This window comes from Mobula hypostoma, chromosome 13 (genome assembly GCF_963921235.1).
Source record: "Mobula hypostoma chromosome 13, sMobHyp1.1, whole genome shotgun sequence".
In the NCBI taxonomy this organism is placed as follows: Eukaryota; Metazoa; Chordata; class Chondrichthyes; order Myliobatiformes; family Myliobatidae; genus Mobula; species Mobula hypostoma.
In genome coordinates, this window is record NC_086109.1 from 73,603,266 (window position 1) to 73,630,798 (window position 27,533).

The 27,533-nt window shown below is 43.2% G+C and overlaps 1 long non-coding RNA gene across 1 annotated transcript in view; it reads right to left on the minus strand.

The window, feature by feature from the left end:
* Positions 1-9,722: 9,722 nt before the first annotated feature.
* The window catches only part of LOC134355672 (uncharacterized), a 140,887-nt gene continuing 123,076 nt past the window's right edge, over positions 9,723-27,533 (minus strand). The window contains exon 3 of the long non-coding RNA XR_010020153.1: positions 9,723-10,094. This is a non-coding gene — a long non-coding RNA (uncharacterized LOC134355672). The remainder of the gene's footprint in view (positions 10,095-27,533) is intronic.

The window sequence follows — 27,533 nt, forward strand, 5'->3', positions numbered from 1 at the left end:
AACACACTGTAGCCTGCAGATATCCAATGAAGGACTTATACTGGAGAAAAGGTAACTCCTGTGGGAATGACATTTGTAACTGTGAAATGCAACCAACAAGCCACATTGAGCGTGAATGTGGTAAAAACAGAAGGACGAGCATTGTGTGTGGGTGATTGACTGAAACTACTGCAACTTGATAGGAGATCCATCGTCCATGTACATAGCACATCCCCTGTAAAAAAGCCAACTGAAAGCAAATTAAGAACGGTACTGGATGATGCCACAACTGTCTCCATTCTGAACAGCAATTCTCAACAGAGGTCAAACAGGTGTTGGTGCCAATATCTGTGCCTCTGGTTGTAAAACATATTGGACCAAGAAAGGACCATGCCACTCAGAAGAAACAAAATGACAAAAGCAGTCATCCAACTACTACAGTTTTTGTAGGCGATATATCTGAGAAAGCTTCTGAAATGCTACTCAGGCAGTTAATTGCAGAATGTGGCTTAGTTTTCAGCAGGAAGAGAGTTCAAGGAACTTCAGGAAAGTTGCAGGAATTCAGTTTCTGTGAGTATAAAGAACCAGAATCTACTCTGCATAATTAAGGTTATTGTTTGAACTTTATGTGGGAGACAAAAAGCTGCTTGTAAAAATAAATGCAAAGACCAAAGCCCAGCTGGATGAATGGAAGGCCAAAAAGATGGGAGTCAATGGAGATACAAAAACAGAGGATTCATCAGGTGATGTTGTGGATGCAGATTAATAAGAGAATACTCCAGTGAACTAAATGTACCATCCCAAGATCAAGATGCACAGACGAGAAGAAGAAAAAGGAAGGAAGAGATAGAGAGAAGGAACATAAGAAAGAAAAAGAAAGGGATCAAAATAGATCCAAAGAGAAAAAAGGGAGAAGAAAGGTGTCCAGCGCTGTCAGAACCACTTTCTGCCATCTGATTCAACTCCTACAGCCATCACAGGGGAGGCCTCAGAACCTGAGATGGTTTCCACAGCCACGACTCATCTGCCAAGCAGAGTGATTCCCCCTTGTCAGGAAGGATGTTATCCCACAAGATTATGAAAGTCTTCACAGCAATTAAATCTTTTGACCTGAATGGGACGATTTAAAATTTACTATGCTGTGGATGTCTGTATATAGTAGCTGTATCATATAATAGTCAATAGACAATAGACAATAGGTGCAGGAGTAGGCCATTCAGCCCTTCGAGCCAGCACTGCCATTCACTGTGATCATGGCTGATCATCCACAATCAGTATCCAGTTCCTACCTTATCCCCATAACCTTTGATTCTGCTATCTTTAAAAGCTCTATCCATCTCTTTCTTGAAAGCATCCAGAGATTTGGCCTCCACAGCCTTCTGGGGCAAAGCATTCCATATATCCACCACTCTCTGGGTGAAAAAAAGTTCTTCCTCAACTCCGTTCTAGATGGCCTATCCCTTATTCTTAAACTGTGGCCTCTGGTTCTGGACTCACCTATCAGCGGGAAGATGCTTCCTGCCCCCAGCGTGTCCAATCCCTTAATAATCTTATATGCTTCAATAAGATCCCCTCTCAGCCTTCTAAATTCCAGAGTATACAAGCCCAGTCGCTCCACTCTTTCGACATATGTCAGTCCCGTCATCCCGGGAATTAACCTTGTGAACCTACGCTGCACTCCCTCAATAGCAAGAATGTCCTTCCTCAAATTTGGAGACCAAAACTGCACACAGTACTCCAGGAGTGGTCTCATCAGGGCCCTGTACAGCTGCTGTAGGACCTCTTTGCTCTTATACTCAATTCCCCTTGTTATGAAGGCCAGCATGCCATTAGCTTTCTTCACTGCCTGCTGTACTTGCATGCTTGCTTTCAGTGACTGATGTACAAGAACACCTAGATCTCGTTGTACTTCCCATTTTCCTAACTGTGTATATATAGTTGAGATGCATTCTATATTGAGTTGGAATTGATAACTAAGCGGGGAGGAGTGTTGTGCATTTAATATTTCAATAATGTTTTAGTAATCTTGTTTTATATATATATATATATGTAGGCTGCTTAAGCATTCTTGTTCGATTAAATAATTTATTACAGGTAATATGTAAAAATACATTAATTGCATATGTCACCATGCTACCAAGTGATAAGTGTGCATCTTGCTTGAAGTGTAGATGAAGTTACACCTGTATTTCGAACTCCTGTGTTTTCCTTTGAATTAATTTAATTTTTTGAAGTAAAAAAGAACATAACAAGAACTGCGGATTTTTTGCACTGGGAGTTTTCTTGGGATGCCTTTATTGTTTAACTCTACGTCAAAATAATCCACCTAAGTCCAGAATTCTCTAGTTCAAACATGCTAACTTTTTGGACCCAAGACTTCACCACAGATTGTAGTTAGTGGTGGTAAAAGGTGTGTTCAAAATGTCTCTGACCTATTTTGATAAAGAGGACCTTTGTGGTTACTGTGATGGCATCAAAGAAACACTTGGATCAACCTGTTAAAAAGCTGCAGCCTGAAAGTATAGGGTGGTACTATCCAGACTGACAACTTGATTAACAGCCTTGTCATTCAAAGAAATCTTGCATTGTCTATGATACTTCCTCAGCTGCTGTTCCCCTGCAATCATTGGCTTGGAACAAACACCATCCCTCAATTATATAGAAAAAGCAGAAGGCTCTAATCTGTGGCTTGATGGTCAGACCACACACAGAGGATTGTGAGCAGTTTTGGGTCCCTTATCTAAGAAAGGATGCGCTGGCATTGGAGAGGGTCCAAAGGAGGTCACAAGAATTATCCTGGATATGAAAGAGTTAACATATGAGGAGCATTTGATGGAGATTTTGATGGTTCTGGGCTTGCCTTACTAGAAGAATGAGGGGTGATCTCACTGAAACCTATCGAATATTGAAAGGCTTAGATAGAGTGGACATGAAGAGGGTGTTTCCTATCGCGGAGAGAATTCTAGGACCAGCGGACACAGTCTCAGAATAGAAGAACATCCTTTTAGAACAGAGATGAGGAGGAATTTCTTTAGCTAGAGAGTAGTGAATCTGTAGGGCTCATTACCACTGATGGCTGTGGAGGCCAAGTCATGGGTTCTTGATTAGAAAGGGCGTCAAAGGTTACAGGGAGAGAGCAGGAGAATGGGGGGTGGGGGGAGAGGGATAATAAATCAGCCATGACGGAATGACGGAGCAGACTTGATGAGCAGAATGATTCTGCTCTTCTGTCTTATGGTTTATTATAAAGACTCCACTAAGCTCTTAAAGGTTGAGGAGGGTGGGGGATGGCAGTGTAGAGAAGAAGCCTGTGAGCATATAGTTACACTGAACTAGAGCATGGCTAGATGGATAAATGTCTGTCATTCATTTTGCTGTTAAAACGCAGAGTCCCAAAAATAAACATAGTGGATATCTGAAAAACTACATGTACTGTAAATATACTTGATCTTGGTTGACTTCAAAAAAAAAATAAACTGATCAATAACAGATAAACATTATCTGTTTTATTCCACAAATGGAAATTATTTTTTGCCATATCGCCAGCCCAGATTTAAGCAAATCACTCTGTGGAATTTCTGTAAACACCTACATAGCTGTACTTTTGATAAAACTACACACTCCACTGGTCACAGTGGTCCTCTGAGATCCATCTGGAATTCAGCCAACAATATATAACTGCATCACTTGGCTAGAGATCTCTATTTTCTGTGCTCCCACAAGTAGAAATTCTTCCAGGAGAGATGAGATTGGGAATTCTCCTGAATCTCTTGAATATGAAGTGACAAACAGAACCAGCTGATTCCTTGTTCAGTAAGGCAGAAGTAGAGCTCCCAATTAACCCTTTGCGAACTGTACTTTCAGTTTACAGATATATTTTAACAATAGAATGCACATTTCAAGCCTGAATGAACACTGAAGAACCTCCTCCACTCAGTGCAGATTGAAGCTGTTTGTATGAAATACAGGATGCTCTAAAGTAACTCAAATAGCTTATCTCAACAGCATCTCTTTGTCCTGCGACCACACCCCCCCCACCAACATATGATGTCATTGGTAACACAATGAACATTAACGTCCATCTAAGTCACACTGTATGCTTTATTGAATAAGTATCCCTTTATCATCAATTGCTTACTGTCCTAAAATTCCTGTCATAATAGGAGGCCCATCATGGCCAGGAGAACAGCATTTCAAAAAGAAGAAATGCAAAGTTCTTGAGGCCAATAGAGATAGAAAACTTCGATGGTTCTGGTAATATTACACACAGCTTAGGAATAAATGCTAAAAAATGGTTTCATTGATATCAACCTTCAGTCTTTAAATGCCCCAAAACAAGGCAATTTAACTTTTAAATTTAAACCCAGTTTTTTTCTGCAATACAGAAGCACATATTCTGGACTGCAAGATCTTAAATCTAGAATGTGGCAGTAAAGGCTGGGTCTTATGCAAGTAAATGTTTCTCAACATAATTTCAGTGTGAACGTGTGAAAAATATGGCTTGTGCTAATTCAATAACTGAGAAGTTTGTACATGCCAGTCTGCATAGACCAGATAGGTGCAAGGGATGTTCCCTCAGTATGAACAAGCTGGTCCTGGCCCTGATCAAAAATATGCCCAAAATCTGTTTCCTGTTTAAAAAGCCTGGAAATTCCAGTCCCTCCATGGGGAATGGTATGTGTAGTGTATTCAAAGAAAGCTTATGGGGTGTTAGCTTTCATAAGTCAAGGGATAGAGTTTAAGAGTCGCCGGGTAATGATGCAGCTCTATAAAACTCTGGTTAGGCCACACTTGGAATACTGTGTCCAGTTCTGGTCGCCTCACTATAGGAAGGATGTGGAAGCATTGGAAAAGGTACAGAGAAGATTTACCAGGATGCTGCCTGGTTTAGAGAGTATGGATTATGGTCAGAGATTAAGGGACCTAGGGCTTTACTCTTTGGAGAGAAGGAAGATGAGAGAAGACATGATAGAAGTATACAAGATATTAAGAGGAATAGGTAGAGTGGATAGCCAGCGCCTCTTCCCCAGGGCACCACTACTCAACACAAGGGGACATGGCTTTAAGGTAAGGGGTGGGAAGTTCAAGGGGGATATTAGAGGAAGGCATTTTACTCAGCGAGTAGTTGGTGCGTGGAATACACTGCCTGAGTCAGTGGTGGAGGCAGATACACTAGTGAAATTTAAGAGACTACTAGACGGGTATTTGGAGGAATTTAAGGTGGGGGGGTTATATGGGAGGCAGGGTTTGAGGGTCGGCACAACAATGTGGGCTGAAAGGCCTGTACTGCACTGTACTATTCTATGATTTCTATGATTTTCAATATTTCAATAATATTTGAGTAATATTGCAATTATGTTGTTTCATTAAGCATTCGTTGTTTCATTATGGGTTATATGTAAGTATGTGAATGGCATACATCATTACACCACTATGTGAGCGCCTTAGTAAGAAATGAAAAGAAAAAAAAAACTAAGTAGACTAGTCTACTGGCTCCTTTGTTTTTCTTTTGATTATTTTCTTGAGTTACAAACCGTAACAGTGGTGATGAGAAAGTTTTAAAATGAACCTGGGATGTCTACCTACCTGAATGTGAAAAAATTTGCAGCATCTAAACAGAAAACAACCTGGCCAAACAAATTCTGTTACCATTGTGGCAGGGACTCAGGTACACCAAACAAATGCAAGTTTAATTGTGAAATTTACAGAAAATGCAACAAAGTAGGGCACATGGAAAGAACATGTCGTGCAAACAAAAATAAATGGACTGCACCGGGAAAAGATAAAGATAAAAAGTCAACCTGCAGTTTCAAGAAGAACACGAATCCACATGCTCTTGAAAAAAAATCTGATTAGGATGCAAGTGACACAGGACTGGATAGCCTTGAGATTTAAAGTATGAAAACTAACAATAGACAAGCAATATGGCTTACACCAGAGGTAAATGGGAAATTAATTAAAATGGAATTCGACATTGGCTCAGCTGTTTCAGTCTTGCCAAAAAATGAGTTTGAATGGCATTTTGAAGATACTGAACTGAAGCTTACAGATATCCAACTAAGAACTTATATTAGAGAAAAGAAAACTCCGGTGGGGAAGGCATTTGTAACAGTAAAATACAACAATCAAAAAGCCACATTGGACTTACATGTGGTAAAACAGGAGGGCCAGTGTTGTGGGGTCATGAGCGGCTGAGACAACTATAACTTGATTCGAGACAAATGAAAGCAAATTAAGAAAAGTACTGGATAATGCCATAGCAGTCTTCAAGGATGGCATAGGAAAACTCAAAACATATCAAGGGTAAAATAGTGTTTAATGAAAATGCCACACTCAAGTTTCACAAAGCCTGTCCAGTTCCTTATACCATGTATGATAAAATAGCCAGTGAGCTCGATTGCACGGGGGCTGAGGAATTCCTTCCAAGGTTGACTGGAGCCCATGAGCAACACCAGTGGTCCCAGTCACCAAGAAGGATGGGTCTGTCAGAATCCATGGAGATTTTAAGGTAAACATCAAACAAATACTGAAAGTAAATAAATATCCTCTGCCCAAGATAGAGGATATCTTTGCAAAACTTTCTAAAAGGAAACACTTCAGCGAAGTGGATTTAGCCGAAACTGACAGATGGAAGAAGATTCCATCGTGCTTCTCTCCACAAATGCTCACTAAGTTCTTTATTGCTACAATAGACTTATTTCTGGAGTAGCACCTGCACCTGCACCCTGGCAGAAATCAATAGACCAGGTGCTGAAAAGCTGTCCAGGCCCCCGGTGTTACCTGGATGACATCGTTGTTACCAGTGAGGATGACAAGACAATCTCAAGACAGCATTAAAAAGATTAAAAGATTATGTGTGCAAAGCGTGATGCAACAAGTGTAAATTATTTAAGCCAAGCTTCACTTGCAGTACTTGGTCACACCATTAGCACACAAGAATTGCAGAAGTGTGCTGAGAAAGTTCAAGCAGTGGTGGATGACCATAGTCCAAATGTGGTGTCACATTTGTGGTCCATTTTAAGATTTGTCAATTACCATAACAGCTTCCTGCTAAAACTGGCAACTGTTCTCCACCCCTTGAACTCATTACTACAGATCAGGAAGAAATGGGCAATGGACAAAGCAAGCAACACACATCAAAGTTTCTGGTGAATGCAGCAGGCCAGGCAGCATCTCTAGGAAGAGGTACAGTCAACGTTTCAGGCCGAGACCCTTCGTCAGGACTAACTGAAGGAAGAACTAGTAAGAGGTTTGAAAGTGGGAGGGGGAGGGGGAGATCCAAAATGATAGGAGAAAACAGGAGGGGGAGGGATGGAGCCAAGAGCTGGACGGTTGATTGGCAAAGGGGATATGAGAGGATCATGGGGCAGGAGGCCCAGGGAGAAGGAAAAGGGGGAGGGGGGGAAAAACCCAGAGGATGGGCAAGGGGTATAGTTAGAGGGACAGAGGGAGAAAAAGGAGAGAGAGAAAAAGAATGTGTGTATATAAATTAATAACGGATGGGGTACGAGGGGGAGGTGGGGCATTAGCGGAAGTTTGAGAAGTCAATGTTCATGCCATCAGGTTGGAGGCTACCCAGACGGAATACAAGGTGTTGTTCCTTCAACCTGAGTGTGGCTTCATCTTTACAGTAGAGGAGGCCGTGGATAGACATATCAGAATGGGAATGGGATGTGGAATTAAAATGTGTGGCCACTGGGAGATCCTGCTTTCCCTGGTGGACAAAGTAAAATGAGGTGGCTTTCCAAAAGGCAAGGGAAATGATGCTGTCAGACGCTGTATTCGCACATTATGATCCACACCATACAGTGAATCTTGCCTCTGATGTTTCACCTTATGGCATAGCTGCAGTCATGTCACATGTTATGAGTGATGGAAGTGAATGCCCCATAGCCTTTGCATTATGTTGCATTACTACTGCAGAGGAAAATTACACACAAGTTGGTATAGCAGACTTAAGTCTGGTTTGGGATGTAAAATGTTTCAACACGTACCTGTGTAAGAGACAGTTTACCCTCATTACTGATCATCAGCCAGTAGTGTCTATTTTCAATCCACAGAGGGGTGATCCACCAACAGCAGCAACACAAATGCAGAGATGGGCTCTGTTTCTTGGAGGACCCCAAATTCAAGAGGACAACTAGTTATAGAAATGCTGATGGATTGTCCTATTTACCCTTGGAAGAACAAACAACTAAAAAATTTACAAAAGAGGACACTCCTCTTGATGGATTCTCCTTAACGCAAATCGAAAATCTCCCTATAAAGGCAGAGGTGATCCAAAGAAAACCAGAAAGGACCCCACACTGTCTCATGTCTACATGATAATCCAAAATGGCTGGAATGTGCAGCAGACATTCCAGCTCCTCCATTTTTACCAGCGTTGGGATGAATTTGTCCTTGACAGGAGTTGCCTTATAAGTGGATTGCAAGTTGTTGTACCATTCAAGCTGAGAGCCAAAGTGCTGGAGGAGCTGAATGCCAGTCATCTCAGCATGGTCAAAATGAAAGTATTGGCTCAAAAGTTTGTCTGCTGGCCTGGGATAGATCAGCAGATCGAGCAGCTTTTCATGCACTGTTCGGGATGCCAGCACATCCAGAAGATGCCAAGAGGAGCGCCTCTCCATCCCTGGGGATAGCCTGCATTGCCTACCCAGGCAGAGGGTTCATGTGGATCCTGCTGGACCATTCATGGGCACAAATTTCTTGGTAGTAGTGGATGCAGCTACGAAGTGGCCAGAACTGTTCCCAATAGGCTCCATCACAGCCTCACACACTGTTGATGTACTGAGAAGGCTCTTCTCAAGGACTGGTGTTCAGTGACACTAGACCTCAATTTGTTGTGGAACAGTTTCAGTCATTCCTGAAAGTGAATCAAATAAGACATATTACATCTGCACCATACCACCCAGCTACAAATGGCTTGGCAGAAAGGTTTGTCCAGACTGTAAAGAACATGAGGCAAGTAATATCAACAAAACACACTAAATCAGAAGCTCGCCAGTTCAGTACATCACACCTCACAGCCAACAACTCACTAGCATACTATTAATGGGCTGTCCCTTGCGCATAAACTTAGATCTCTTCAAACCCAATCTCATATGGAGTATGCAGGATAAACATCTAAGACAAATTGAGGGCTCCTCAGACATAGAGATCTGTTGTTTCATTCCTGGACACGCAGTCACGGTGAGGAAATGCAGAGATAATCAATAATGAGTACTTGGAAAGCAAGGACAGAACTGGACCACTCTCCTACACAGTGGAGATTGCACCTCATGTCATCTTGAGAAAACACATTGTTCAGTTGCAGAGAGCAGAGTCAATTGGTGGAGAAGAAAGAATGCCAGAGCTGTCAGAACCATTTCCTGTGGTCCCAGTCAACTCCTACAACACCATGGAGGAGGCCCCAGAAGCTGAGATAGTTTCGCAGCCACAAGTCTCACCTGCCAAGCCGAGTGTTTTCCTTATAAGATGACTAAAGAGCAATAGATTTCAATAGGTACATTTAATGTCAGAGAAATGTATACAATATACAACCTGAAATTCTTTTTCTTTACAAACATCCACGAAAACAGACGAGTGCCCCAAAAAATGAATGACAGTTAAACATTAGAACCCCAAAGCATCCCCCCAGCTCCCTCCTCCCCCAACAGCAAAAAAGCATCAGTCCCCCCCCCCCACCGAACACTTAAGTGTGCAGCAAAGCATTAATAAAGACACAGACTTGCAGTACCCCAAAGTCTACCTGTTCACCGGATAATTCAACAAACCACAGGCTCTCTCTTACCTAATAAGGAAAAAAAGATGGGAGACATAACAAACAACTCGCCAATTTATGATGTTAAAATTCTGTTGTGTCTCTTCTTCCAAGCTCCGTGCCCAGAGAGCTCAGGTCTCTGGACACACAATCCACAGCAGCTAACCCGTTGCTCCCAATGTTCCGTGTTCTCCTGCAACGCCTCAGTCAGGGCCACTGGCTTTGAATCAGCCCGTCTCCAGAGCCACGAAAACCCGGCACCCTGAAGGCACGCTAGTCTTCCAGGCCACGTCCTTGGGATATCAAAAGCGGCCGGTCGTAAGGCCCTGAGTGTGGGTCCCATTCCTGAAAAGAACTGAAATCAGAGTGTAATTCCAGGTCAGGGTCTTCAAAAAATGATATATATTTGATTTGAGATGCATTCTATATTGAGTTGGAGTTTATAGCTAAGCAGGGAGGAGTGTAGTGAATTCAATATTTCAGTAATATTGTAAATATATTGTTTAATTACGTATTCTTTGTTAATTACATAATTTATTACAGGTTATACGTAAGAAGTATGTGAATGGCATACGTCGTTATGTCACCACATCATTTGTGAGCACCTCACTGAGTAGATGGAGGGGAAACAAAATGAAGTAGACCAGTCTCCTGACTCCTGTGTTTTTTTTTCAATTAGCTTCTGCAATTACAAAATGCAACAGAGAATGTAATTGACTGGTGGGAGGGAACAACCAGGAAGTTTGGGAAGTAGGTCAACATAACTGTTATGTTCCACACTGAACAGCGGCAGGCATCCAAGCTTCTGTGCTCCAATTCCCCACATTATGGTGAACTGCCACTGTCCCTTTAAGAGTCAGACTGTGGATTATAGCCTGCTATATTCCTTCATGGAAACTCTGTACTTAAAGGCCTTGTGCTGAGCACTCAGTGCTCTATCTTAGAAGTTCCATTTCTAGTTTGACTATTTGTGATTTTTTTGCCTTTGGATTTTGTTTGCGCTTTCTTGTTTATTTCAAGTCTGAGTCTTAATTAGTTCTAGACCTTACTCTGCACTTGGGTTCAACACCATCCATAGCTCTCTTGTTATGGTAACAATCAGAATGTAGTAGAGTCAGCAGCCAAAGAGGTCAAGGAGTGGAACTGAGCTGACTTTCTCTGTAGCCTTCAGTGTTAATTTGAGATCAAGAGGAGAGCTCCATTGTAGAAAATACTATAGTAAAACATACCTTATTGATGATGGTTTGTTCCTGGTTAGGTTACACCTAACGAAAACCAATTTCCCCCAGGATCAGTAAAGTATGACTATGACTATGAACCGTGTTTGTGTCATAGAGTTATACGTATTGGAAGCTGGCCCTTCTGCCTACTATATTCATGCTGGTATTCAAGTACCCATCTACTGATCTGATTTAGCACATGGTCTACGCCTTGGTCATCTGTTTGCTCAATCAGAAACTTTTGAAATGCTGTGAGAGTACCTGCCTCCACCGCCTTCTCAAGCTTATTTCATTCCAGATTGCAACCACTCTCAGGTCCTGTCTAAACCTTGGACTCCTCGACTTAAACCTATGCTCTCTGTTTTTATTACATATTCTTAACGGGCAAAGATTTCTCACCCTACTCTATCTATGCTTCTTGTAATTTTGTCAAACTCTGTCAGGTCCTCTTCAGCCTCCTCTGTTCCAGCAAAAACTAGCCAACCTACCCAGTGTCTTCTCACAAATGAAGCACTCCAGTCCAGGCGTTATCCAAGTAAATCTCCTCCCCAGTTCAGTCACATCCTTTCCTATCATGGATGATTAGAAGATCATCTAACATGGTAAGGACATTTCCATGGCTCAGTATCTAATACCATCATTCCCACAATCCTGATTGAGAAGTTACAGAACCTGGTCCTCTGTACCTCCCTCTGCAATTGGATCCTCGACTTCCTAACCGGAAGACCACAATCTGTGTGGACTGGTGATAACATATCCTCCTCGCTGACAATCAACACTGACACACCTCAGGGGTGCATGCTTAGCCCACTGCCCTACTCTCTATATACACATGACTGTGTGGCTGGACGTAGCTTAAATACCATTTATAAATTTGCTGATGATACAACCATTGTCGGTAGAATCTCAGGTGATGACGAGAGGGTGTACAGGAATGAGATATGCCAACTAGTGCAGCAACAACCCAGCACTCAACATCAGTAAGACAAAAGACCTGATTGTGGACTTCAGGAATGGAACACATACCAATCCTCATAGAAGGATCGGAAGTGGAGAGAGTGAGCAGCTTCAAGTTCCTGGGCATCAAGGTCTCTGAGGATCTAACCTGGTCCCAACATAGCTATAAAGAAGGCAAGACAGCAGCTATACTTTATTAGGAGTTTGAAGAGATTTGGCATGTCAACAAATACACTCAAAAACTTCTATAGTTGTATCTCGGAGAGCGTTCTGACAGGCTGCATCACCGTCTGGTATGGAGGGGCTACTGCACAGGACTGAAAGAAGCTGCAGAAGGTTGTAAATATTGTCAGTTCCATCTTGGATACTAGCCTACAAAGTACCCAGGACATCTTCAGTGAGTGGTGTCTCAGAAAGACAGTGTCCATTATTAAGGACCTCCAGAACCCAGGACATATCCTTTTCTCACTGTTACCATCAGGTAGGAGGTACAGAAGCCCGAAGGCACACACTCAACAATTCAGGAACAGCTTCTTCCCCTCTGCCATCTGATTCCTAAATGGACATTAAATCTTTGGACACTACCTCACTTTTTTATAATTTACAGTATTTCTGTTTTTGCACGTTTTTTTTCAATCTATTCAATATATGTAATTGATTTACTTGTTTATTATTATTATTTTTAATTTTTTATTATTATTCTTTTCTCTGCTAGATTATGTATTACATTGAACTGCTGCTGCTGCTAAGTTAACAAATTTCTCGTCATGTGCCGGTGATAATAAATCTGATTCTGATTCTGATTCTAGACTATCGCAACCATTGTCAATACATTTTCCTTCTGTATTTCCAAACAATAAGCATACTGTACTCTAGAAATGACCTAACCAAAGGTTAATAAAGTTGTACTATGACCATTATGTTCTTACGTTCTACACCCTGGCTAACGAAGGCAAGCATCCCCTGTATCTCCTTCACCACTTTATCCACCATATGGACTCGTATACCAAGATCTTTCTGCTCCTTTTGTGTTATCATGCCTATGTAAATCCATTAACTTATATATGCAAGCACCATAATGCTTGCAGCTATTTTTGCTATTTCCTTTCTGTCTATTGCCTGTGTTCTCTGAATCCTTAATCTCTCCTGGACATTCACTGAATGGAAAAATGAGGAGCACTTACAAACGGTGTGAAATTTATTAAAGGGCTCCTCAAATATTGCCATTTAAATTCTTATAGTCATAGCAAATGTTAAGTGACATTATCAATAAAAACTTCAAGTAGCAATTACTGTCCACAACCAATACTATGCATCCTGATTTAATACTAACATGGCAGACTGCTCATACTCAATGTCTGTCTCTTGTGCACCAATCTGATGGCCTGTGTCCCCATAAAAATACACAGAGACTGTTCCTGAAGCACCGATGTCTGGTGTCAAGATGGAAGAAAAGCAAGAAGAGGAAGAAACTAAGCCAGAAACTGTGGAACTAAAACAAGAAGTTAAACAAGATGTTAATTGGACCTCTTTGGGGAGCTGGATTGTTACCCTCACCTAGTTCAGCACTGTGAATGAAAAAATGCATCTAGTTCCAATGGTGGCAGTAGGGAACAGAAATTCTAGGCAGTTTCTAGAGTAGGTTACATGGTCGACACAACATTGTGGGCCGAAGGACCTGTGATGTGTCGTAGCTTTCTATATTTTTTTTCTGGCAATGGTAGCAATATTTTAGCACCATTCCTGGTGACCAAGATGTTGGGTAGTGTAATAGCTGGTGCACTGTGCATATGCTACAAGTATACAGTACAGAAGCCGGCTGGTGGCGTGGTGGCATCAGCGCCCAACTTCGCAGTGAAGGCTCCAGAGTTCAAATCCAGCCAGCTCCCTTGCACGCTTTCCATCCGTGCTGGGTTGAGCGTCGAGCTAGCAACTCGGTCTCGTAAAAATAAGAAAGCCTGCTAAACAACTTCCGTCATGACGGTGTCCCGATGACTCCACTCAGAGTTAGGGGCTTTCTTCTCCTTCATATAGTACAGACCAGTTAGTTAGAGCTAACTAACATTAGGTGGATTGAAGTGGCTGAGTTCTGAGGGCAGGTGTTAAGTTAGCTTAAAATGAGGATTCCTAAGATCAGCTAACTGTTAGTTGATTGTGTAAATCCTCATTCTAAGCTAAATTCACACCTGCCCTCATAACTCAGCCACTTCAATGGATCTAATGTGCAACTATGCACACTTCCAAAAACCTGGATTCAACAGCAGCAACAGAGGCCACTAACTCCCTTCCAAAGCCAACCACCTCAACCAATCTGCTTAATGTTAAAAGATCTTCGGTAACCTACAGGTTTGTTGAGAAATAAGTTATTTTGTTCATCATACAAAGGTTTTCACTTTGGCCAAAGACAGGAGGAATTTTCTCGACCCTATGGGCCACAGTGATGGGCATTTTGATGTGGAACCAATAGACTAGTTACAGAGAAAGCCAGCAGAATGAACCACCCAAGCAGGAATACCTATTGCGACAGGGGAGGGGGAGAACTCCCCTGAACAGGAGGCCCAAACTACAGAGGAAATTTAATACGTGTATCTAATTGAGAAACAGTCACTAGAGAGGTTGTGTTTCACCAAGAAGGTGGTCAGAGAAATCTGCCAATTGCTGCAGGCACAGCTGCAACCACACAGCAAGACCACTACCACTCTGCGATTGAAGTAGAGGTCACAATAGTGTTGGATTTCATTGCACAGTATCGGGCTAGACGGCAGCTGCTGGTATTTGTCACACATCCCAGTGTGCAGTCCACCAGTCCATCACAGAGGCTCCTGTTCACCAGGACAGCAGAATTTATCTCCTTCTAAGGACAAACAGCAGGTGGCATGAAGCTTTGCCAGCGTCCTTGCTTTGCCCATCAGTCAGTAAGCCCAAGTGGAGGAACAACTGCAATCAAAGCTCACCCTCCGCACCCATCCTCCACCTCCTCCGCTGCAAACCAACAACCATCTATGAGCCATGTCCTGGGATCTGAGGTCCTTGGAGCAGTATACTGTAAGTAGGTGGCATTGGCCGCATCTCCATGGAAAAAGAAACACACCTCACCTGTAAACCTGCCATCAGTGATCCACAGTCAGAGATTCCAACATGGTCAGCTTGGTGTATCCAGGCTGAAGCCATTATCCTCAGACAACCTACTGTGCTCTCAATGGTGATCTGAGGGTTTCTTTAGTTGAATGATTAAAGCCACCACTATGTCATCTTACAGTGGACATTTAGAAACAACGACCTTAGAACTTATAATATTGTGAACAATCGATAGGTGTGCTGAAGCAATGAGTGGACACATCTAGAGAAATACTGCTGTTGCTGTGTCATCCAATATCCCCTGAGCTCAGCCATTGCCAACAGATAGGGAACAGGAGGAGGAGAAGGAGAAAGAGGGTCAAAGACAGCTCTGTTCTGGCCAGGAAAAGACCTGTTATTTGGGGTAAATTTCAGCTATTCCATTTGAACACCCATGTCTGTTGCTGCACTCAGCTTACTCTCGCTCTAAACATCGTCACTCATGTCTTTTCATCCAATGAAAGAACAATAATTAATGCAGATGTCATCTACCCATTCTGTTCATTCCTTCCATATGGGCCTGTGCCTGTATTCCACTGCAATGCTCCCCTACTATTTGCAGCATACATCAGGGAACTTTGTGGATCTGGAGTCCAGGAGGCAGTGAACATGACTTCCTTCTGCAGATGGATCCTCAGCTTCCTCATCAGGAGACCACAGTCAGTGTGGATCATTAAATAACATCTCCTCGCTGACAAACAACAGAGGTGTACCTCAATGATGCGTGCTTAGCTGCTACTCTACTGTCTCTACATACAGTACATGTGCAAAGACCCTCACCATCTGGGACATACTCTCGTCACATTACTCCCATCGGGGAGGAGGTACATGAGCCTGAGGACCCACACTGAATGTCTTAGGTAGGGCTTTTTCCCTCTGCCATCAGATTTCTGAATGGTCCATGAACCCATGAACACGACCTCATTATTCCTCTTTTCCGCAATTTATTTATCATTGTAACAGGATCATTTTTATGACTTGTACTGTACTGATGCCACAAAAACAACACATTTCATAGCTCCAGGTGCACCGAGCTGCAGCTCGTCAGAGAACGGGTTAAGGAACTTGAGCTGCAGCTCGAAGGTCTTCTACTCACACAGGAGACCAAGGACCTGATAGATAGGAGCTCCAGGGAGGCAGTCGCCTCTAAGTTGCAAGAGGCAGTTACCTTGGTGACTGCCAGGAGAGGGAAGGGAAGGAGGCAGCCAGCACAGACTGTTCCCCTCAATCACAAGTATACCATGTTAGATAGTGTTGACCTACTGGTGGCGGGGGGGAGGTGATGGAGCCACAGCAATCAGGTCTCTGGCACTGAGTCTAGCAAGGTGGCTCTGAAGGGAAAGGGAGTGAAGGGGACTGTACTAGTGATAGTGGACTCCATAGTCCGAGGAGCAGACATGAGGTTCTGTGAATGTAATAGAGACTCCCAGGTGACAGGGTCAGGGTCGTCTTGAATTGAGTCCATAGCATTCTAAAGGGGAGGATGAGCAGCCAGAAGTGTTGGTACATATTAGCACCAATGACAGGCATGAAAAGCCAGAAGGTCCTGAAGAGAGAGTTTAGCGTGCTAGGTAGAAAGCTGAAAAGTAGGTCCTCTGGGGTAGCTAGTTTGGGTAGGAATAGGATGATGGCTGACATGTGGCTGAGAAACTAGTACAATGGGCAAGGTTTTGGATTTATGGATCATTGGGATCTCTTCTGAGGAGGGTATGACCTGGACAAAAGGGATATGTTACACCTAAACCAAGGGGGGACTAATATCCTTGCAGACTGGCTTGCTGGAGCATTGAGGGAGGATTTATACTGATTTGGCAGGGGGATGGGAACGGAAGTGATAGGGCTGAGGACAGGGTTGTTGGTTTATCGAATTGACTTTATTACTTACATCCTTCATATACATGAGGAGTAAAAATCTTTACATTACGTCTCCACCTAAATGTGCAATGTGCAATTATAGTAATTTATAATAAATATTATGTACAACAGGGTAGTCAATACACATAAAAATACGGTTGTGTCAGCATGAATTAAGCAGTCTGATGGCCTGGTGGAAGAAGCTGTTCCGGAGCCTGTTGGTCCTGGCTTTCATGTTGCAGATAGTAGCAGCTGGAATAGTTTGTGGTTGGGGTGACTCGGCTCCCCAATGATCCTTCGGGCCCTTTTTACACACTTGTCTTTGTAAATGACCTGAATAGTGGGAAATTCACATCTACAGATACTGTCTGCACCACTCTCTGCAGAGTCCTGTGATTGAGGGAAGTACAGTTCCCATACCAGGCAGTGATGCAGCCAGTCAAGATGCTCTCAATTGTGCCCCTTTAGAAAGTTCTTAGGATTTGGGAGCTCACACTAATCTTCTTCAACCGTCTGAGGTGAAAGAGGCTCTATTGTGTCTTTTTCACCACAAAGCCAGTATGTACAGACCACATGAGATCCTCGGTGATGTCTATACCGAGGAACCTAAAACTGTTCGCTCTCTCAACCCCAGATCCATTGATATCTATAGGGGTTAGCCTATCTCCATTCCTCCTGTAGTCCACAACCAGCTCCTTTACTTTTGCGACATTGAGGGAGAGGTTGTCTTCTTGACAGCACTCTGTCAGGGTGATGACTTCTTCTCTGTAGGCTGCCTCATTATTATTTGAGATTAGGCCAGTAAGTGTAGTATCATCTGCAAATTTAATTAGCAGATTGGAGCTGTGGGTGGCAACACAGTCATGGGTATACAGAGAATAAAGGAGGGGGCTTAGTACACGGCCCTGAGGGGCACCTGTGTTGAGGGTCAGAGGGGCAGAGGTGAGGAAGTCCAGCTACACAAGGCAGTGTGGTCCCTGAGCTTCTTGTCGAGCCTGGATGGAATTATAGTGTTGAATGCCGAACTGTAGTCCAAGAACAGCATTTTCACATAAGCATTCCTCTTCTCCAGATGTGTAAGGACAGTGTGTAGAGCTGTGGCTATTGCACCATCTGATGATCTGTTGTGTTGATAGGCGAATTGTAGGGGATCCAGTGTGGGTAGCAGCGTGCTGCAGATATAGTCCTTGACCAGCCTCTCAAACCATTTGCTTATCATTGAGGTGGATGCAGCAGGACGCTAGTCGTTCAGATATGTCATCGTGGTCTTTTTAGATACAGGGACAATGGTGGATGTCTTGAAGCAGGAGGGCACTCTACACAGGGAGAGGGAGAGCTTAAAAATGTCTTTAAACACACCTGCCAGTTGTGCCATGCACATCCTGTGTGCATAAACAGTGCGTAATGAGACTTTGAGATAGGACAGGTGATTTTAGGGCAAAATTGCAGTCAGTGGGATGAGTTGCAGTGTAAACGGAGGACAAAATTGAAAAGAGTGATGTATACAGGATTGAAGGCATTATATTTGAATGTACATAGTATGTGGAATAAGGTAGATGATCTTGGAGCATAGTTAGAGATAGGCAGGTGTGAGGTTGTGGACGTCACTGAGTCAGAGTTGAAAAAATATTATAGTTGGGAGCTTAACATCCAAGGATGTCTATTGTTTTGAACGGACAGACAGGTAGATAGGGTAGTTAAGAAAGCTTATGGGGTGTTAGCTTTCATAAGTCAAGGGATAGAGTTTAAGAGTCGTGACGTAATGATGCAGCTCTATAAAACTCTGGTTAGCCCACACTTGGAGTACTGTGTCCAGTTCTGGTCGCCTCACTGTAGGAAGGATGTGGAAGCATTGGAAAGGGTACAGAGGAGATTTACTAGGATGCTGCCTGGTTTAGACAGTATGCATTATGATCAGAGATTAAGGGAGCTAGGGCTTTACTCTTTGGAGAGAAGGAGGATGAGAGGAGACATGATAGAGGTGTACAAGATAATAAGAGGAATAGATAGAGTGGATAGCCAGCGCCTCTTCCCCAGGGCACCACTGCTCAATACAAGAGGACATGGCTTTAAGGTAAGGGGTGGGAAGTTCAAGGGGGATATTAGGGGAAGGCTTTTTACTCAGAGAGTGGTTGGTGCGTGGAATGCACTGCTTGAGTAAATGGTGGAGGCAGATACACTCGTGAAGTTTAAGAGACTACTAGACAGGTATCTGGAGGAATTTAAGGTGGGGGGTTATATGGGAGGCAGGGTTTGAGGGTCGGCACAACATTGTGGGCCGAAGGGCCTGTAATGCGCTGTACTATTCTATGTTCTATGTTCTATGAAGGCAGAAGGGATGGTGTGGCTCTGAACGGTCTGAAGGTAGGTAAGTCACCTGAACCAGATGGACCAAACCTTAGGGTTCTGAAAGAAGTGGCTGAAGGGATTGCAAAGGCATGAGTAATGATCTTTCTAAAATCAATGTATCCTGGCATGGTTCCAGCGGACTGGAAAATTGAAAATGTTATTCAACTCTTCCAGAAGGGAAGGAGGCAGAAGAAAGGAAATTATAGGCTAATTAGCCTGGCCAGTGGGTTGGAGTATGTTGGAGTCGATTATGAAGGATGAGGTTTTGGGGTACTTGGAGGCACATAATAAAATAGGTCAAAGTCAGCATTGTTTCCTTAAGAGAAAATCTTGCCTGACAAATCTGTTGGAATTAATTGGGAAACTAACGACCAGAATAGTTAAAGGAGCATCAGTGAATGTTGTGAACTTGGTTTTACAAAAGAACTTTGACAAGGTGCCTCACACGAGGCTGCTTAACAAGATAAGAGCCTATGATATCACAGAAAAGATACCAGCACGGATAGAGCACTAGCAGGTTGGCAGGAGGCAAAGAATGGGAAAAAAACGGAACATTTTCTGATTGGCTGTCGGTGACTAGTGGTCTTCCGCAGGGTCCAGTTTTGGGATTGTTTCTTCTTACGTTGTATGTCAGTGATCTGGATGATGGAATTATTGGTTTTGTGGTCGAGTTTGTGGATGATAGGAAGATAGGTGGAGGGGCATGTAATGTTGGAAAAGCAGGTTTGCAGAAGGACTTAGACAGATTAGAAGAATGGGTAAATAAATGGCAGATGGAATACAGTGTTGGGAAGTGTGTGGTTGTATACTTTGCTAGAAGAAATAAAAGCATAGACTATTTTCTAAACAGGGAGAAAATTCAAAAAACTGAGGTGCAAAGGGACTTGGGAGTCCTCGTGCAGGATTCCCTAAAGGTTAATTTGTAGGTTGAGTCAATGATGAGGAAGGGAAATGCAATGTTAACATTTGTTTTGAGAAGATTGGAATAAAATGCAAGGATGTACTGCTGAGCCTTTATAAGGCACTGGAGAGGCCTGACTGGAGTATTGTGAGCAGTTTTGGGCCCCTTATTTAAGAGAGGATCAGCTGACTGACATTGGAGAGGGTTCAGAGAGGTTCATAAGAATGATTCAGGAGTGAAGGACTCTTATAGTGTGAGGAGCGATTGATATCTTTGGGCTTGTACTGGCTTGAATTTAGAGTGATCTCATTGAAACCTATCCAATGTTGAAAGGCCTCGATACAGTGGATGCGGAGAGGATATTTCCTATGGTGAAGTGCATCTAGAGCCAAAGGACACAGCCTCAGAATAGAAGGATGTCCATTTAGAACAGAGATGAGAGGGAATTTTTTTAGCCAGCGACTGGTGAATCTGTGGAATTCATCGCCACAGGCAGCTGTGGACAACATGTCATTGGGTGTATTTATGCAGAGATCGATACGTTCTTGATTAGTCAGGGCGTGAAACGTTATGGGGAGAAGGCAGGGGAATGGGGTTGAGAGGGATATGGATCAGCCTTGATGAAATGGTAGAGCAAATGGTGGGCTGAATGGCCTAATTATGCTCCTATGCCTTCTGGTCTTATGACAGTGATGGTAAACCTGATACAGATTCTGAAGCTGCTCTGGGAATGGAAGGTCCTGTTTCTGTCAGCCCCAGTAGCAGCAGTAGCCAGTGCTAGCAGGTTAATGAGCAGTGTAAAAGGATTGGTAGAATGTGAGGTTAAATGCTGTCACTGTGTGAGAGCTCAGCAGATCAGCAGACTCCACACTGGTACATCAACAATCCTGAGTAATCAACTGAAAGGCCCCAGATGCCCCAGTGCATTGAAGTTGCTAGCATTGTAAACAAGCTTTGGGCAGTGGATGTTTGTGTCGGATAGTGCTAAATGTACAAGAAGTGGCAGCAAAACGAGAGTCATTTCCAAAAGCTGTTCAACGGAGATTGCTGTTTGAGGAGCGGGTTGGTAAGCAATGATGCATGAGCAATGTGCGAAGATAATGGTCAATTGTTCAGAGTGGGCGAGAGTAGCTGCTTTCTCTGAGGTTGACCACATGTAAACTTCTTCCTGCACTGTTTCCTGGTCCTTAGCTCATGACCTCTGTTATCAGCTTCCTAAACACTCACTACTCATTGCATCTTAAAGAGTACATTTCCTTCTGTGGGTAATAGATTTTGCTCCTCTCCCATTTATGTCCCAAGAGCAGTACAAGATAAACAGAGAACTTTCTATATTCCAGATTCAGCAATCATGAGTAGTGATCTGTGCAATGACTTCCAGCAACATTTGCAGTCACTATGCACCTTCCCATTAAGATGAGCAGGAACCAATTCAATTATCACTTGCTGGTTCTAATTGGTGCTCACCAACACATTTATTTCTGCAACCAATAGCATGATTAGTGCTGTCTAATTATTAACATTAATAGTAATGAGGTATGTGCATGAATTTTCCATGCCACCAGTTCAGACAATATCAGGCCTCCCACACATGCCCAGTCTGACACTTTCTGAGCTTCATTCCCCCTTCCCCCATGACTTTTTAAACCAGAATGCTGTCCCTGGCACATCCAAAAAAAAATGACAATGACTGCTAGATACAATGCCTACATAAAAACCTTGAGTGACTCAAACAAGCTCACTTTAATTGTCAGCTCATATACGGTACAGTCATTCAACTGTACTGTCGTGGAGTTGGGATTTCCAAGTTAATGTCTCTTGTTGTTTAGAGCTTTAATCAGGAGGTTATCCTGGTGATCAGCCATACAAGTAGTCTCATTACCTGTGTGATAGATAATAGTGAGCTTGGGCTTGGAAATAAGCAAACCCTTAAGAAAATAAATCTTCCTTAATTCCTATCCAACTTGTAAATGGAAATGCAAACTGGATGGTATGCGTGATTATAATTTAACTAGAAGCGGGGTAGTTTAGTGATGTGCACTGATTATTATGTCACTGTAAAATTATTGTTTTGACCTTACATTTATGAGGGATAATTATATCTAAGGAGGCCTTTTTATATCCAAAAGGTAATAAAATATTCTGAATACTGGTAATGATTAAAAGTATGAAATATTTATTTATTTAGAGATACAACGTGGAACAGGCTCTTCTGGCCATACTAGCCACATCGCCCAGCAATCCCCAATTTAGCCCTAGCCTAATTATGAGACAATTTACAATGACCAATTAACCTACTAATCAGGACATCTTTGGACTGTGGGAGGAAAACCAGAGGACCATGAGAAATCCCGCGCATTCCGTGGGGATGATGCACAGACTCCTTACAGATGGCATCAGAATTGAACTCCAAAGTTCAACACCCCAAGCTGTAATAGCGCCGCGCCAGCTGTGACACTCCCGTGGTGCCCAGTTAAAGGGAATATGTTGTGGGAGTGGTTTCCAAGCGGTAGCTGTTAGTCCAAATTAAATGGTTGAGGAAATAGTTTATCTCTAAAGCATCTGAATTTCTCCCTAACCATTTCTTGGGACTTCTCAGTACTAATCTTATGTTGTTCAAGGCCAAATGTACATTTGAAGTGCACTTCTCTAGAATGGAATAAGAGGACACAGGGGCCTCGGAAGACAGATAAGTGAGTAACAGTCAGGAGAGGGAAGGGCAAGAGTGAGATACTATAGAGTACCCCAGTGGCTGTCCCCCTTAACAATAAGCATTCCTGTTTGAGTACTGTTGGGGGTGGGGAAACGGCCTACCTGGGGGAAGCAACAGTGGTCGCGCCTCTGACACAGAGTCTGGCCCTGTGTCTCAGGTGGGTAGGGAAAGGAAGAAGATGGCAGCAGTGGTAGGGGGACTCTATAGTTAGGGGTCAGACAGGTGATTCTGTGGACGTAGGAAATAAACACGGATGGTAGTTTGCCTCCCAGGTGCCAGGGTCCGGGATAATTCTGATCGCGTCCACAATGTCCTGAAGTGGGAAGGAGAACAGCCTGAGGTCATGGTACATATTGGTACCAATGACATAGGTAGGAACAGGGAGAAGGTCCTGAAAACAGACTCCATGGAGTTAAGAAGAAAGTTGAGAAGCAGGACCGCAAAGGTAGTCACCTCAGGATTACTGCCTGTGCCATGTGACAGTGAGTATAGGAATAGAATGAGCTGGAGGATAAATATGTGGCTGAGGGATTGGAGCAGGGGGCAGGGATTCAGATTTCTGGATCACTAGGACCTCTTTTGGGGCAGGTGTAACTTGTACAAAAAGGATAGGTTGAACTTGAATCCCAGGGTGACCAATATCCTGGCGGGGAGATTTGAAAAGGATATTGGGGAGAGTTTAAACTAGAATTGTTGGGGGGTGGAACTGAACTGAAGACACGGAGGAAGAGGCAGTTGGCTCACAAATAGAGAAAGCTTGGAGACAGTGTGAGAGGGAGGATAGGTAGGTGATGGGGAAGGGACGCGCTCAGACCGATGGCTTGAGATGCATCTATTTTAATGCAATGAGTATTATGAACAAAGCAGATGAGCTTAGAGCATGGATCAGTACTTGGAGCTATGATGTTGTCGCCAATACAGAGACTGAATGGCTCAGGGCCAGGAATGGTTACTTCGAGTGCCAAGCTTTAGATGTTTCAGAAAGGACAGGGAGGGAGGCAAAAGAGGTGGGGGCGTGGCACTGTTGATCAGAGATAGTGCACGGCTGCAGTAAAAGAAGAAGTCATGGGGGGATTGTCTAAGGAGTCTCTGTCGGTTGAATTGAGGAACAGGAAAGGGTCAATAACCCTACCGGGTGTTTTTTATAGACCGCCCAATTAGTAACAGGGACATCAAGGAGTAGATAGGGAGACAGATTTTGGGAAGATGCAATAATAACATTGTTGTTGTGGTGGGAGATTTTAATTTCCCAAATATTGATTGGCATCTCCCTCGAGCAAGGGGTTTAGATGTGATGGAGTTTGTTAGGTGTGTTTAGGAAGGTTTCTTGACACAATATGTAGATAAGCCTACAAGAGGAGAGGCTGTACTTGATATGGTATTGGGAAATGAACCTGGTCAGGTGACAGATCTCTCAGTGGGAGAGCATTTTGGAGATAGTGATCACAATTCTATTTCCTTTACCATAGCATTGGAGAGGGATAGGAACAGACAAGTTACGAAAGTGTTTAATTGGAGTAAGGTGAAATATGAAGCTATCATGCAGGAACTTGGAAGCATAAATTGGGAACACACGTTCTCAGGGAAATGTATGGAAGAAATGTGGCAAATGTTTAGGTGATATTTGCACGGAGTTCTGCATAGGTACGTTCCATTGAGACAGGGAAAGGATGGTAGGGTACAGGAACCATGGTGTACAAAGACTATTGTAAATCTATTCAAGAAGAAAAGAAAAGCTTACAAAAGATTCAAAATACTACGTAATGATAGAGATCTAGAAGATTATAAGGCTAGCAGGAAGGAGTTTAAAAATGAAATTAGGAGAGCCAGAAGAGACCATGAGAAGGCCTTGGTGGACAGGATTAAGGAAAACCCCTAAGGCATTCTACAAGTATGTGAAGAGCAAGAGGATGAGATGTGAGAGAATAGGACCAATCAAGTGTGACAGTGGAAAAGTGTGTATGGAACCGAAGGAGATAGCAGAGGTACTTAATGAATACTTTGCTTCAGTATTCACTATGGAAAAGGATCTTGGCGATTGTAGGGATGACTTACAGCAGACTGAAAAGCTTGAACATGTAGATATCAAGAAAGAGGATGTGCTGGAGGTTTTGAAAAGCATCAAGTTGGATAAGTCACCGGGACTGGACGAGATGTACCCCAGGATACTGTGGAAGGCAAGGGAGGAGATTGCTGAGCCTCTGGCGATGATATTTACATCATCAATGGGGACAGGAGAGGTTCCAGGGGATTGGAGGATTGCAGATGTTTTTCCTTTATTCAAGCAAGGTAGTAGAGATTACAGACCAGTGAGTCTTACCTCAGTGATTGGTAAGTTGATGGAGAAGATCCTGACAGGCAGGATTTATGAACATTTGGAGAGGCCTAATATGATTACGAGTAGTCAGGATGGCTTTGTGAAAGGCAGGTCATACCTTACAAGCCTGATTGAATTTTCTGAGGACGTGCCTAAACATATTGAATAAGGTAGAGCAGTAGATGTAGTGTATATGGATTTCAGCAAGGTATTTGATAAGGTACCCCATGTGAGGCTTATTGAGAAAGTAAGGACGCATGGCATCCAAGGGGACATTGCTTTGTAGATCCAGAAATGGCTTGCCCACAGAAGACAAAGAGTGGCTGTAGACAGGTCATATTCTGCATGGAGGTCGATGACCAGTAATGTACCTCAGGGACCTGTTCTGGGACCCCTACTCTTCATGATTTTTATAAATGACCTGGATGAGGAAGTGGAGGGATGGGTTAGTAAATTTGCTGATAACACAAAGGTTGGGGGTGTTGTGGATAGTGTGGAGGGCTGTCAGAGATTACAATGTGACATTGATAGGATGCAAAACTGGGCTGAGAAGTGGCAGATGGAGTTCAACCCAAATAAGCATGAAGTGGTTAATTTTGGTAGGTCAAATATGATGATAGAATATAGTATTTATGGTAAGAATCCTGGCACTGTGGAGGATCAGAGGGATCTTGGGGTCCGAGGACACTCAAAGCTGCTGTGCAAGTTGACTTTGTGGTTTAGAAGACACATGGTGCATTGCCCTTCATCAATCGTGGGATTGAGTTTAGGAGCCAGGAGGTAGTGTTGCAGCTATATAGGACCTGGTCAGACCGCACTTGGAGTACTGTGCTCAGTTCTCGTCACCTCACTATAAGAAGGATGTGGAAACCATAGAAAGGGTGCAGAGGAGATTTACAAGGATGTTGCCTGGATTGGGGAGCATGCCTTATGAGAATAGGTTGAGAAAACTCGGCCTTTTCTCCTCGGAGCGATGGAGGATGAGAGGTGACCTGATAGAGGTGCATAAGATGATGAGAGGCATTGATCATGTGGATAGTCAGAGGCTTTCTCCCAGGGCTGAAATGGCTAGCACAAGAAGGCACAGTTTTAAGGTGTTTGGAAGTAGGTACAGAGGAGTTGTCGGGGTAAGTTTTTTATGCAGAGAGTGGTGAGTGCGTGGAAAGGGCCTCCAGCGACAGTGGTGGAAGCGGATATGATAGGGTCTTTTAAGAGACTCCTGGATAGGTACATGGAGCTTAGAAAAATGGAGGGCTATGGGTAACCCTAGATGATTTCTAAGGTAAGGATATGTTCGGCACGGCTTTGTGGGCTGGAGGGTCTGTAATGTGCTGTAGGTTTTCTATGTTTCTAAGAGTTGTCAACTGATATGATTGATCTACTGATATTGAAGTATGATATGAATTTACTTCAAACCACCCCACATCACTACACTTTGTGCTGTTCCATATTTAAGAGCCTCTGTCCGACATGCTAGACTATTCAATGCAGCACACGTTTGGAAACGGTGCAGGATTGCAGAATCATCTCCAATGGTGCCCATTTGTCACAGCTGGAACATGGAAAACCACAATGATTTTGTGCTGGAATATAACTAATTATGCTAAACTTTGCTTGGTGAACAGCTGAGTGATTCTGGGGTCCATAGAATTCAATAATGGTCTGTCTTAGGAAACCAGTTCCCATCCATAACTCCGAGAACATAGAGGAGTACAGTACAGGCAGGGGCCTTTTGTCCCACAATGTTTTGCCTACCAATATAAACATATTCCATGATCAACCTAACCCTTCCCATCCTAAACAGTCCATAACCCTTTATTTTCCTTACATCCATATGTCTTTCTTTCCGGGATTTAACAACTTGAGTTACAGGGATAGATTAGCACTTTATTACCTGGAGCACTGGAGAATGAGGTGAGAACTTATTGAGGTATATATATAAAAAAATTAGGAGCGGTATCAATAATGTGAATGCATGCAGACCTTCCCCCCCCCCCACCCCCACCCCCAGGTCAGGTAAGACTGGAACTAAAGGTTATAGTTTAGGATGAAAGGTGAAATATTTAAGAGAGGGGAACTATTTTCACTCTGAGGGCAGCACAGGTGTGAAGTGATAGATTAGGGTTCAGTTGTAACACTTAAGAGAAGTCTTGGATAGATACATAGGTGAGAGCGGTACAGAGGGCAATGGTCCAGGTGCAGGTAGATGGGTCTTGGCAGAAAACCAGGCCAACATGGACTAGATGGGTGAAAAGCCTATTTCTGTGTTGTAGTATTCTGTGACTCTACGGTACAATCTGAGAGTCTTTTAAATGTCCTATTGTATCAACCTCTACCACTACCACTGTAACTGTGTTCCAGGCACC